Source organism: Carassius carassius, chromosome 46 (assembly GCF_963082965.1).
Source record: "Carassius carassius chromosome 46, fCarCar2.1, whole genome shotgun sequence".
Taxonomy (NCBI): domain Eukaryota; kingdom Metazoa; phylum Chordata; class Actinopteri; order Cypriniformes; family Cyprinidae; genus Carassius; species Carassius carassius.
In genome coordinates this window covers 8,161,574-8,174,309 of record NC_081800.1, presented here as the reverse complement: position 1 = coordinate 8,174,309, position 12,736 = coordinate 8,161,574, and the positions used below count along the sequence as shown (strand labels likewise).

The following is a 12,736-nucleotide window of genomic DNA, read 5'->3' as shown; positions in this document are numbered from 1 at the left end:
AAGCTTTCCCCTTCCACTCACTCAGTCCACAAGCTCCGCCTGTGCTGCCCTACTCGAGTGTTTGTGTGTTCAGATTGGGTACCAGCAGGCAGTACAGCCTCTCTTTTTCAGAATCTATCTTTTTCTCCCCTCCCCTTCTCCTCTTCCTCTTCCCTCGGTGATTGAGGGAGAACGTGAGTAAAGCAAAAGAGTCAGGCGTGTTTTAACAGATGGCTCTTGCCTTCCCGATTCACTGCCTCTGATACAACTCGAACAGAGAGAGACAGAGAGAGAGAGCAAGAGAGAGAGAGAGAGAGAGAGAGAGAGAGAGAGAGAGAGAGAGAGAGCGTGCAAGGTAGTTCAGGAAATTTAAACCACTTCAGTTTGAACTTTTTTTTTTTTACTCGTCTCCTTTAAAACTTTCCGTCCAGCCTCTCTCGCTCACACTTTTGTGTTGACAGTTACTTGAAAGTTTGTCAAACTTCGTAGCAATGTGGTGACTGCAGTGCAACAGGCTGCAGGAAGACAGATATCAGGACAGAAGAGGAAAAAGTGCACCAGGACACTGACACAAGACCGGCTCGCTGGTTTGGGGGTCTCCGCCGCAGGACAGAAGGGGACAAACTGCCACCTGCCTCCCCTGCAGCTGTGTGTGAGGTAGGCTCCTGTGAAATGCCCCAACACCCCCCACCCCTCGCTCCCTTTGCTCAGCTGATGTAACCGCACACTGGGAGTTCTGAAGAACAAGCGTAGCATGGTGATTTGACATTCTGCCATTGTGAGTGCATGTTCTCCCCCTCCCTCATAGCTCCCCCTTCACTTTCTCATTCTTAAAGGAGCAGTTTGCCTGTTGCCTTGGCTTGTGTGACTGTGCATACAGTGCATGTGTCATTTTTCTGTGTTTGTGAGTGTCTATGTAGGTGCATGGGTTTTGTTGTTATTATTAGTTAGCACTGACAGACTGATTGACTGACTCGAGTGTTTCTGAAAAAAGGGAGGGTCAGAGTTACACCCTGTTCCCTCGACAGACACAGTCATGTGTCAGACAGAGGAAACCTGCTCATGATAAGTTTGAGACATCCTAAGTTCTCCAAAAGCCTTGTGCTTTTAGATGATCTGTCATCAGATTGGTAAAACACTCCTAACTACGTACTACATGAAGTAATATATTTATTTAAAGATTTGGGCACAGCTATACTTATAGAATAACTTTAGACATCAAAAAATATGTAAAGACATCAAAAACTGTAAAATAACTGCAAAATGTGGTAACCAAAAATGTTCAGAAAATCTAAACTATCTTATGTTTGAGCATCTTGAAAGCTGCAACCTTTGGTCTAGATTCTGACTTTGCACACTGGATGTCCTATTCAACCTCACGAGGTGCACCCTTTTTTGTTTTAAAATAAATTGAGTTTAAGTCAACTCATATGCATAGGGACATTTTATATTAATCTGCAAAAGTAATCAGCATTTAAATCATTTTTTAATGATTATATATATATAAATAAAAATAAATATATAAAGTCAGCCCATTTTATAACAAAAGAACATTTTATTATATACAGTTATATGTTATACAGTAATAGCAGCCAGTCTGTATTTACACTGAATTTGACTCTTACAAATTAATAATTAGCTTCCTACAAATTATTATTTTTAAATTGCTTTTAAATGTAGACAAAACACATAAGTTGTTTATTTCAGGTCGGACAAGTCATATGTTCATTCAAATGATTCAGTGGGCAAGCGAGTCATTAGACCAGGGACTCCCAATTCTTTTATGTATATTAAAAATAAAAGTACTTTTTTTGTATTTTATTTTATTATTATTATTTTTTTTAATTTTACATTGTTATAATTTAATGAATGATTGAACCTGCATTAGATTGAATCCAAGTATAAGCTTGAGAGTGATATGTGATATTTGATGCTTTGATTCTTTGAAAAGCACTTTCTCATGAGAATCATGTTCATGAATTGAACTATGCTTGTGTTTTACATTTGTTGTCACATGTAAACAGTAAGAACGACACAATGAAAAAATATGAAGTGCTTTTATTGTCTTCATGTTATATCATGGCACCTAGTCTCTCTCATGAAATTCAATTCAGATTGCAAACTCGCAACTATTTTTCCATGGCACTGCAGATTCTGAATAGGAGTAGAGTATAAGCTGTATATCTTATTTTATGCTATAAAAAGGACTACTTTAGATTATATCTAGCTTACAAGACTTGCTGAGCCAACAAAACCCACTTTTTCATTTCTGTATTTTTTCAAAGGAAGAGGAAGTAACTGAGGAAGCAGAGCCACTTCTTAAAAAAACCCATCATCTAATTCAGCTAATGATTTCAGTTTCTAATGAAGGTACAAGCGTGTTCGTTAAAGATTAGCACTCGCTTACAAGCAATCTTTGATAAGGGTGTGTATACAGGTAGCAGCAGCAGTCTGAGAGGTAGTGTCTGTGTCTTTACTTTGGTACACAGGTTTTTAATGCCCATGTTGATTTTGGGACTCTGACCGTGGTTAGCCTTCCATGGCCTAGTCAGTGTTTACACTAATTGCTTACATTTGGTTAGTAAATTCCCACGATTTTGACAGGTGGCAAAGCAGGACCGGCAGATTGGGTGCTCTTGCTTGAGTTCTCTCTCTCTTCCTTTGTCTCTCCTTCATTATCTCTCCTTTTCTGCTCTATTTCTCATCTCCTCCTGCTGTTGACCTCCTTGAAAGGATGTTCTAGGGCTGGAAGGAAGTTACTGCGCTCACTCAAGGCTAATGTTGTGGCCGACGTCAGTGGAATGGAACCGTTTCTTAACTGATTGATACAGGTTTTTCCCATGTAGTTCTTGATATGAAGAGTCTGAATGAAAGGTTGAAGTGAACTTAGACTGAACTACTGGGCTTATAAACATTGGGGATCATTTTTATATAGAAGAAAATATACTTGAAATAAGTTAGCATCATAATTTTGCTGGTTTTAGAGTCACATACTATGATTTTTATGGCACATCTGACTTGAATTGTTTACGGTCTGATTTTTTCTTTTTTACACTCTAGGCAGATTCGATTTTAGATTTTTTTTTTTTTATTGCCACGTGTACTTTATATTCACCAAAGTTATTATTCAGCAAAACTGTTTTCAACATAAAAAAATAATAAGACATGTTGAGCATCAAATCAGTATATTAGAATGATATATTATATTAGAAGGATCATGTGACACCGAAGACTGGAGTTATGATGCTGGAAATTCAGCTTTGATCACAGGAATAAATTATATTTTAAAATATATTAAAATACAAAACAGTGGTTTTAAATGGTATTATAGATTTTACTGTATTTTTAATTAAATAAATGCAGCCTTTGTTAGTACAAGAATTAGCATAACTTCTTCAGAAACCTTTAAAAATTATACCAACCCCAAACCTTTGAATGGTGGTTTATATAGGCCTGGTTTCACAAACGGAGCTTAGCTTAAGCCAGGGCTAGGCCTTAGTTAAATTAAGATATTTAAGTAACTTACAAAAAATGCCTTGTGCATTCTGACATATTTTAAGATATTTTCAGTTGAGACAGTTAAGCCTTGTCTGTGAAACTGGGGGATAGTGTCTAAAGTACACTAATGTATAATTTCGGGTTGCATGCATTTAATTTGCTCATAATATAGATTAAGTGAAAGAATTTTTGTTTTTGGACGCAGTAACTACATTGTCTCTGACGCTTATGTCTGATGCACCATGTGAGTGAAATGTCATGATGGACATGATGAACAGAGGCATAATTTCCAGTTTCCACACTGGCTCTCAGTTAGTAGTAGTAAACATGTTTAATGTCATCAGACTTGTGCTCAAGCTGTTACTATAGGGACCTACACTATATAAATTTATCATATGCATGTATAAACTACACTGCAAACAAACAAATCAGGGAAGAGACAGAACAAATATAACACCAAATAAACACATGATTATAATTATATATGATATATCTAAGTTCTTCATGCTGTCTCAGGTATTTTCATATGCATAAAGTGTTATTTATAATGGCGATGGTTAGCATACGTAGCCTTTAGCATGGCATATAATACACTTCTGCCTCATACTGTGATCAAGATTCCTATTGGGTCGCTATCGTAAGATATTTCAGACACTCGCTGCATTCATTTGACACATTAACACTGTCTTTTTACCCATACATTAGGAGTTTGGAGAATCCACATAATCTTCTGTAGGATGTTTATTGAAAGTTTATTCCTTTATGAATAATTTCTTTTCATCATTCTGGTTTTGTGTTTTCACTATTACTTTTGTCTTTTATTTGGCTCATGATCTTCCTTGTCTGACTGTTTTCTGTTTTTGACAGCACACTTTCTAGACGTGCTGTTGAGATTACCGTTCAACTAGCATTTGCTCTGGTCTGGACTGAATTCCTCTGTTGCCGGAAATGGGGCACCATGTCTAATTTCTCACCCAAACACACTTACTGCAAAAAGGCCACTGACACCATCACACACATTTTTTAAGCAACTGTGTCCCTTTTAAATGTGACGTAGATGCCAGTGTGCCCCTCTAAATGCAGCATGAACAATCAATCTATCTATTTTTTTTCCCCCTTTGACTTAGACGCCTGTGTCTCTTCTGCATTGAAACCATATGTACTGTGAGAAACATTGCACAAATAAACATGAAATATATGTTGTTTAAATGCAAAAACAAAATTGGCTTATGCGTCAATGATAGAACGAACGCATAAGGTATACTGTCCATGTCCAGAAAGGTAATAAAAAGATCATCAAAGTAGTCCATGTGACATCAGAGGGTCAGTTAGAATTTGTTGAAGCATCAAAAACCTACATTTTGGTCCAAAAATAACAAAAATTATGACTTTATTCAGCATCGACCTCTTCCGTGTCTGTTTTGAGTGCGTTCATGATGCTGGTGATGTACGAAGCTGCTGACGTGTTTTCTGGTGTGCCCAATAACAAAGATAAAATGTCAGCAGTGTCACTGCAGTGTTGTGAACGCGCTCACAACAGACCCGGAAGAGAAGGTAATGCTGAATAAAGTCATAATTTTTGTTATTTTGGACCAAAATGCTTCAAAATATTCTAACTGACCCTCTGATGTCACATGGACTACTTTGATGATCTTTTTCTTACCTTTCTGGACATGGACAGTATACCGTACACACAGTTTCAATGGAGGGACAGAAAGCTCTCGGACTAAATCTAAAATATCTTAAACTGTCCCGAAGATGAACAGAGGTCTTACTGGTTTGGAACGACATGAGGGTGAGTTATTAATGACAATTTTCATTTTTGGCTGAATTAACCCTTTAATGGTTAAAGTGTCAAGTGGTGCAACCATGAAGTAAAAAAAAAAGAAGATTGTCATATTTTCAATGTATACACAAAAACCATCAATTAGGTAAAAGGTTTTCATAATTTTTTGATAACAATTTCATTTTTTTTTAAATTAAGTTTAATATTGTTTCTTTTTTTTCTTTTTTTGCCATTTACATGTTTTCTTGTGAAATTGTCTCTGGCGTTAAATTAATCTTCTTTGTGATTAAATTTCCTGTTTTGTGTAAGATTTTGTAGCTACATACAGTATATTTTATACTTACATTAAAACTAAAATCATGTTTTGCACGATGGTTACACCACACTGACTCTGAACAGGGAAAAGTTTTTCTATTCTTATGAATATTTAAAAAAAAACTTTATACATCTTCCCCATTTTTTTCTCAAGAATTCCAACCTTCCAAAAACACATTTTCTTCCTTGGGCTCTCATGACGGTTATACCGCTTTGGCATTTTGACAGTATGCCTCAGAGAAAATGTAATTTTACTACTTGCATTTAATATGTGATACACCAGTGTCAGCAGTCCAACATCTGCAACAGTTAGTCATTAGCAACATGTTTATACAGTATAGATTTACATGTGCAGACCTGCTGTGAAAGATTTCAGGAGATTTCTGCAAAGATTCATGTATAATGCAACATATAATATCATTTCATCTCCTAAGTGTTTCATTGCTAAAAGAGAGCAAAGCATAGCTGTGTACTAACACACTTATGTATTCGGAAGACACCTCAGCAGTTAACACTAACAGCAAAAACATCTTAAATATTTTAAAAGAGAAGACACATAATGTCACGCTGTCTGGTCTCTGTTTCCCTGGGTGTCCACTAGTGGGCTCACTTCCCCTTAGGCACCTCACCGTAGGCACTACAATTCCCACTAGCCTTGTCCCTTCATCACAGTAATTGCACTCCTGTTAATTACACCAGGTGTCTTCACTTATTAGTCATTAGCCTCCCTATATTAACCAGTCTTTTCCTGTTTGTCTTCATGGAGTCCTTTCCTTCCGTTACCCAGTTTTCTCGTCTTCTGAGTTCCTCGTCCTCCGAGTTCCTGTTCCCATTGCTGCTCCTTCTTTGTTTGTTTGTTTGGATTGATTTCTGGTTTTGACCCTGGCTTGTTGGTTTACGATTTGGATTACCCTAAATAAACATACAGCAATTGGATCTCTCTTTACCTGAGTTTCACTGGGTCGCTATCGTCAAAGAAGGACTCCATCCATTAAGATCCAGCGGTATGTTTGTTGATGTTTCCTCCCCAGCCACCGAGTGGGACAGAAAGAGTGGGTTTTGAGGGAACCCGCCTGGTGGTTTTTCGTGGGACCAGGGGAGGTTGCAGAGGAGTGAGTGGTTGAGAGGAGGTCCGGCATCGCTCTCCACCATGGCCCCCCTTCGACCCTGGGCTTGTGAGGGACAGATCGGAGCCGCTGTCTCACCATTGTGGACGGAGAGGGGAGAGGTGGCACACTGCCCAGGATGGCCGCCGGCCCAGCGCCACTACACAAAATGGCCACCGATCCAGTGCCACGGCCCAAGATGGCCGCCGATCCAGAGTCATGGCACAAGATGGCTGCTTGTCCAGTGCCTCTGCACAGAATGATAGCCACAGTTGACCCTCCAGAGTCGAGTCAGGTTCCCGTTGTCCCTCCAGAGTCGAGTCAGGTTCCCGTTGACCCTCCAGAGTCGAGTCAGGCTCCCACCGTTGACCTACCAGAGTCAGGGCTAGTCACCGTTGACCTTCCAGAGTCAAGTCAAGTCACCAATGATCTTCATGGGCAAAGTCCATTCACCATTATTCTTCATGGGCAAAGGCAAGTCACCATTGATCTTCATGAACAAATGCAAGTCACCAATGATCTTAATAAGCAGAGTCAGGCCACCAATATTCTTCATGAGCAGAGTCAAGTCAGCATTGATCTTCTGGAATCCAGTCTAAACACCATGGGATTACCAGAGTCTCTCCACGTCTCTGTGGAACTACCAGAGCCTCCCCACATCTCTGCTGAACTAACAGAGCCTCTCCACGCCTCTGCTGAACTACCAGAGCCTCTCCACGTCTCTGCTGAACTACTAGTGTCTCTCATCGCCTCTGTGGAACTTCCAGAGCCTCGTCACGTCTCAGCCGAACTCTCTGAGCGCTCGACTGATCCTGTCGTGGCCACGGAGGCTACCCTTAACTTGTTCATGTTCTCTGTTTCATACTTGCCTAACCAGACTTGCTCTCCTGTCTCGACGGCACGGATGTGGTGGTCTTCTGCGCCGCCCTGGTGGGCTTCTGTCTTGACGGCACGGATGTGGTGGTCTTCTGCGCCACCCTGGGGGGCTTCTGTCTCGACCGCACGGATGTGGTGGTCTTCTGCTCCGCCCTGGGGGGCTTCTGTCTCGACCGCACGGATGTGGTGGTCTTCTGCTCCGCCCTGGTGGGCTTCTGTCTCGACTGCACGGATGTGATGGTCTTCTGCGCCGCCCTGGTGGGCTTCTGTCTCGACCGCACAGATGTGGTGGTCTTCTGCTCCGCCCTGGTGGGCTTCTGTCTCGACCGCACGGATGTGGTGGTCTTATGCTCCGCCCTGGTGGGCTTCTGTCTCGACCGCACGGATGTGGTGGTCTTATGCTCCACCCTGGTGGGCTTCTGTCTCGACCGCACGGATGTGGTGGTCTTCTGCGCCACCCTGGTGGGCTTCTGTCTCGACCACACGGATGTGGTGGTCTTCTGCTCCGCCCTGGTGGGCTTCACGTTATGTCCTTCCTGGACTTGTGTTTGTTGTTGTTTTGTTTTCATTTTTGTTTCTCTTCTGTCTGTTTCCATCTATGGACCTGGCCCTCCGTCCCTCCCCCTAATCCTCCGCCGGTCCACCTCCCTCCTGGGTTCCTTGTCTTTGTCTTTCTCTCTGTTTCCCTCTATGGACCTGGCCCTCCGTCCCTCCCCCTGATCCTCCGCCGGTCCACCTCCCTCCTGGGTTCCTTATCTTTGTCTTTCTCTCTGTTTCCCTCTTTACCTTTTGTTACCCAGTTTTCTCGTCTTCCAATTCATCGTCCTCCGAGTTCCTGTTCCTTCTTTGTTTGTTTGTTTGGATTTATTTCTGGTTTTGACCCTGCCTTTGCATTATGATTTGGATTAGCCTAAATAAACATACTGCAATTGGATCTCTCTTTCCCTGTGTTTCACTGGGTCGCGATCGTCACACATAATCATACTGATGCAAATGGACTTAAATAGGGCTTGGAGGTCATCTGAGGGGAAGAATGAGGGTGTGAGTCTCAGAAAACATGGAGAGCTCCACCAAAAATGCAACGATAGGTCACTACAGATAGAAAGATGAAGAGAATTCAAACCATAGAGACAAGTTAAAAAAGGTACAAGTTCAGTCTTTGTGTTTTTAAATACCTGGATAAGGCTATATGTTGGTGCTCTCATCAAAATCAATTAACCGTTGATTGTCTGGCTAAGGACCAACCACAAGTGCACAGTCTGAAATCTGCCACACCACTCCAGTCCACCTGGAGGCACATCTGACTTGAATTGTTTACGGTCTGATTTTTTCTTTTTTACACTCTAGGCAGATTCGATTTTAGATTTTTTTTTTTTTATTGCCACGTGTACTTTATATTCACCAAAGTTATTATTCAGCAAAACTGTTTTCAACATAAAAAAATAATAAGACATGTTGAGCATCAAATCAGTATATTAGAATGATATATTATATTAGAAGGATCATGTGACACCGAAGACTGGAGTTATGATGCTGGAAATTCAGCTTTGATCACAGGAATAAATTATATTTTAAAATATATTAAAATACAAAACAGTGGTTTTAAATGGTATTATAGATTTTACTGTATTTTTAATTAAATAAATGCAGCCTTTGTTAGTACAAGAATTAGCATAACTTCTTCAGAAACCTTTAAAAATTATACCAACCCCAAACCTTTGAATGGTGGTTTATATAGGCCTGGTTTCACAAACGGAGCTTAGCTTAAGCCAGGGCTAGGCCTTAGTTAAATTAAGATATTTAAGTAACTTACAAAAAATGCCTTGTGCATTCTGACATATTTTAAGATATTTTCAGTTGAGACAGTTAAGCCTTGTCTGTGAAACTGGGGGATAGTGTCTAAAGTACACTAATGTATAATTTCGGGTTGCATGCATTTAATTTGCTCATAATATAGATTAAGTGAAAGAATTTTTGTTTTTGGACGCAGTAACTACATTGTCTCTGACGCTTATGTCTGATGCACCATGTGAGTGAAATGTCATGATGGACATGATGAACAGAGGCATAATTTCCAGTTTCCACACTGGCTCTCAGTTAGTAGTAGTAAACATGTTTAATGTCATCAGACTTGTGCTCAAGCTGTTACTATAGGGACCTACACTATATAAATTTATCATATGCATGTATAAACTACACTGCAAACAAACAAATCAGGGAAGAGACAGAACAAATATAACACCAAATAAACACATGATTATAATTATATATGATATATCTAAGTTCTTCATGCTGTCTCAGGTATTTTCATATGCATAAAGTGTTATTTATAATGGCGATGGTTAGCATACGTAGCCTTTAGCATGGCATATAATACACTTCTGCCTCATACTGTGATCAAGATTCCTATTGGGTCGCTATCGTAAGATATTTCAGACACTCGCTGCATTCATTTGACACATTAACACTGTCTTTTTACCCATACATTAGGAGTTTGGAGAATCCACATAATCTTCTGTAGGATGTTTATTGAAAGTTTATTCCTTTATGAATAATTTCTTTTCATCATTCTGGTTTTGTGTTTTCACTATTACTTTTGTCTTTTATTTGGCTCATGATCTTCCTTGTCTGACTGTTTTCTGTTTTTGACAGCACACTTTCTAGACGTGCTGTTGAGATTACCGTTCAACTAGCATTTGCTCTGGTCTGGACTGAATTCCTCTGTTGCCGGAAATGGGGCACCATGTCTAATTTCTCACCCAAACACACTTACTGCAAAAAGGCCACTGACACCATCACACACATTTTTTAAGCAACTGTGTCCCTTTTAAATGTGACGTAGATGCCAGTGTGCCCCTCTAAATGCAGCATGAACAATCAATCTATCTATTTTTTTTCCCCCTTTGACTTAGACGCCTGTGTCTCTTCTGCATTGAAACCATATGTACTGTGAGAAACATTGCACAAATAAACATGAAATATATGTTGTTTAAATGCAAAAACAAAATTGGCTTATGCGTCAATGATAGAACGAACGCATAAGGTATACTGTCCATGTCCAGAAAGGTAATAAAAAGATCATCAAAGTAGTCCATGTGACATCAGAGGGTCAGTTAGAATTTGTTGAAGCATCAAAAACCTACATTTTGGTCCAAAAATAACAAAAATTATGACTTTATTCAGCATCGACCTCTTCCGTGTCTGTTTTGAGTGCGTTCATGATGCTGGTGATGTACGAAGCTGCTGACGTGTTTTCTGGTGTGCCCAATAACAAAGATAAAATGTCAGCAGTGTCACTGCAGTGTTGTGAACGCGCTCACAACAGACCCGGAAGAGAAGGTAATGCTGAATAAAGTCATAATTTTTGTTATTTTGGACCAAAATGCTTCAAAATATTCTAACTGACCCTCTGATGTCACATGGACTACTTTGATGATCTTTTTCTTACCTTTCTGGACATGGACAGTATACCGTACACACAGTTTCAATGGAGGGACAGAAAGCTCTCGGACTAAATCTAAAATATCTTAAACTGTCCCGAAGATGAACAGAGGTCTTACTGGTTTGGAACGACATGAGGGTGAGTTATTAATGACAATTTTCATTTTTGGCTGAATTAACCCTTTAATGGTTAAAGTGTCAAGTGGTGCAACCATGAAGTAAAAAAAAAAGAAGATTGTCATATTTTCAATGTATACACAAAAACCATCAATTAGGTAAAAGGTTTTCATATTTTTTTGATAACAATTTCATTTTTTTTTAAATTAAGTTTAATATTGTTTCTTTTTTTTCTTTTTTTGCCATTTACATGTTTTCTTGTGAAATTGTCTCTGGCGTTAAATTAATCTTCTTTGTGATTAAATTTCCTGTTTTGTGTAAGATTTTGTAGCTACATACAGTATATTTTATACTTACATTAAAACTAAAATCATGTTTTGCACGATGGTTACACCACACTGACTCTGAACAGGGAAAAGTTTTTCTATTCTTATGAATATTTAAAAAAAAACTTTATACATCTTCCCCATTTTTTTCTCAAGAATTCCAACCTTCCAAAAACACATTTTCTTCCTTGGGCTCTCATGACGGTTATACCGCTTTGGCATTTTGACAGTATGCCTCAGAGAAAATGTAATTTTACTACTTGCATTTAATATGTGATACACCAGTGTCAGCAGTCCAACATCTGCAACAGTTAGTCATTAGCAACATGTTTATACAGTATAGATTTACATGTGCAGACCTGCTGTGAAAGATTTCAGGAGATTTCTGCAAAGATTCATGTATAATGCAACATATAATATCATTTCATCTCCTAAGTGTTTCATTGCTAAAAGAGAGCAAAGCATAGCTGTGTACTAACACACTTATGTATTCGGAAGACACCTCAGCAGTTAACACTAACAGCAAAAACATCTTAAATATTTTAAAAGAGAAGACACATAATGTCACGCTGTCTGGTCTCTGTTTCCCTGGGTGTCCACTAGTGGGCTCACTTCCCCTTAGGCACCTCACCGTAGGCACTACAATTCCCACTAGCCTTGTCCCTTCATCACAGTAATTGCACTCCTGTTAATTACACCAGGTGTCTTCACTTATTAGTCATTAGCCTCCCTATATTAACCAGTCTTTTCCTGTTTGTCTTCATGGAGTCCTTTCCTTCCGTTACCCAGTTTTCTCGTCTTCTGAGTTCCTCGTCCTCCGAGTTCCTGTTCCCATTGCTGCTCCTTCTTTGTTTGTTTGTTTGGATTGATTTCTGGTTTTGACCCTGGCTTGTTGGTTTACGATTTGGATTACCCTAAATAAACATACAGCAATTGGATCTCTCTTTACCTGAGTTTCACTGGGTCGCTATCGTCAAAGAAGGACTCCATCCATTAAGATCCAGCGGTATGTTTGTTGATGTTTCCTCCCCAGCCACCGAGTGGGACAGAAAGAGTGGGTTTTGAGGGAACCCGCCTGGTGGTTTTTCGTGGGACCAGGGGAGGTTGCAGAGGAGTGAGTGGTTGAGAGGAGGTCCGGCATCGCTCTCCACCATGGCCCCCCTTCGACCCTGGGCTTGTGAGGGACAGATCGGAGCCGCTGTCTCACCATTGTGGACGGAGAGGGGAGAGGTGGCACACTGCCCAGGATGGCCGCCGGCCCAGCGCCACTACACAAAATGGCCACCGATCCA

At 40.0% G+C, this 12,736-nt stretch overlaps 1 protein-coding gene across 4 annotated transcripts in view; it reads left to right on the top strand.

Annotated features, from left to right (window-relative positions):
• The first annotated feature begins 292 nt into the window (after positions 1–292).
• The window catches only part of LOC132129292 (extracellular sulfatase Sulf-2-like), a 151,183-nt gene continuing 138,739 nt past the window's right edge, over positions 293–12,736 (top strand). For 3 of the 4 annotated variants that reach the window (XR_009428476.1, XM_059540829.1, XM_059540827.1), the window contains exon 1: positions 293–636. The gene's annotated coding sequence lies outside the window, so the exon portion shown is untranslated. The remainder of the gene's footprint in view (positions 637–12,736) is intronic. The other variant, XM_059540824.1, reaches the window with a different exon arrangement.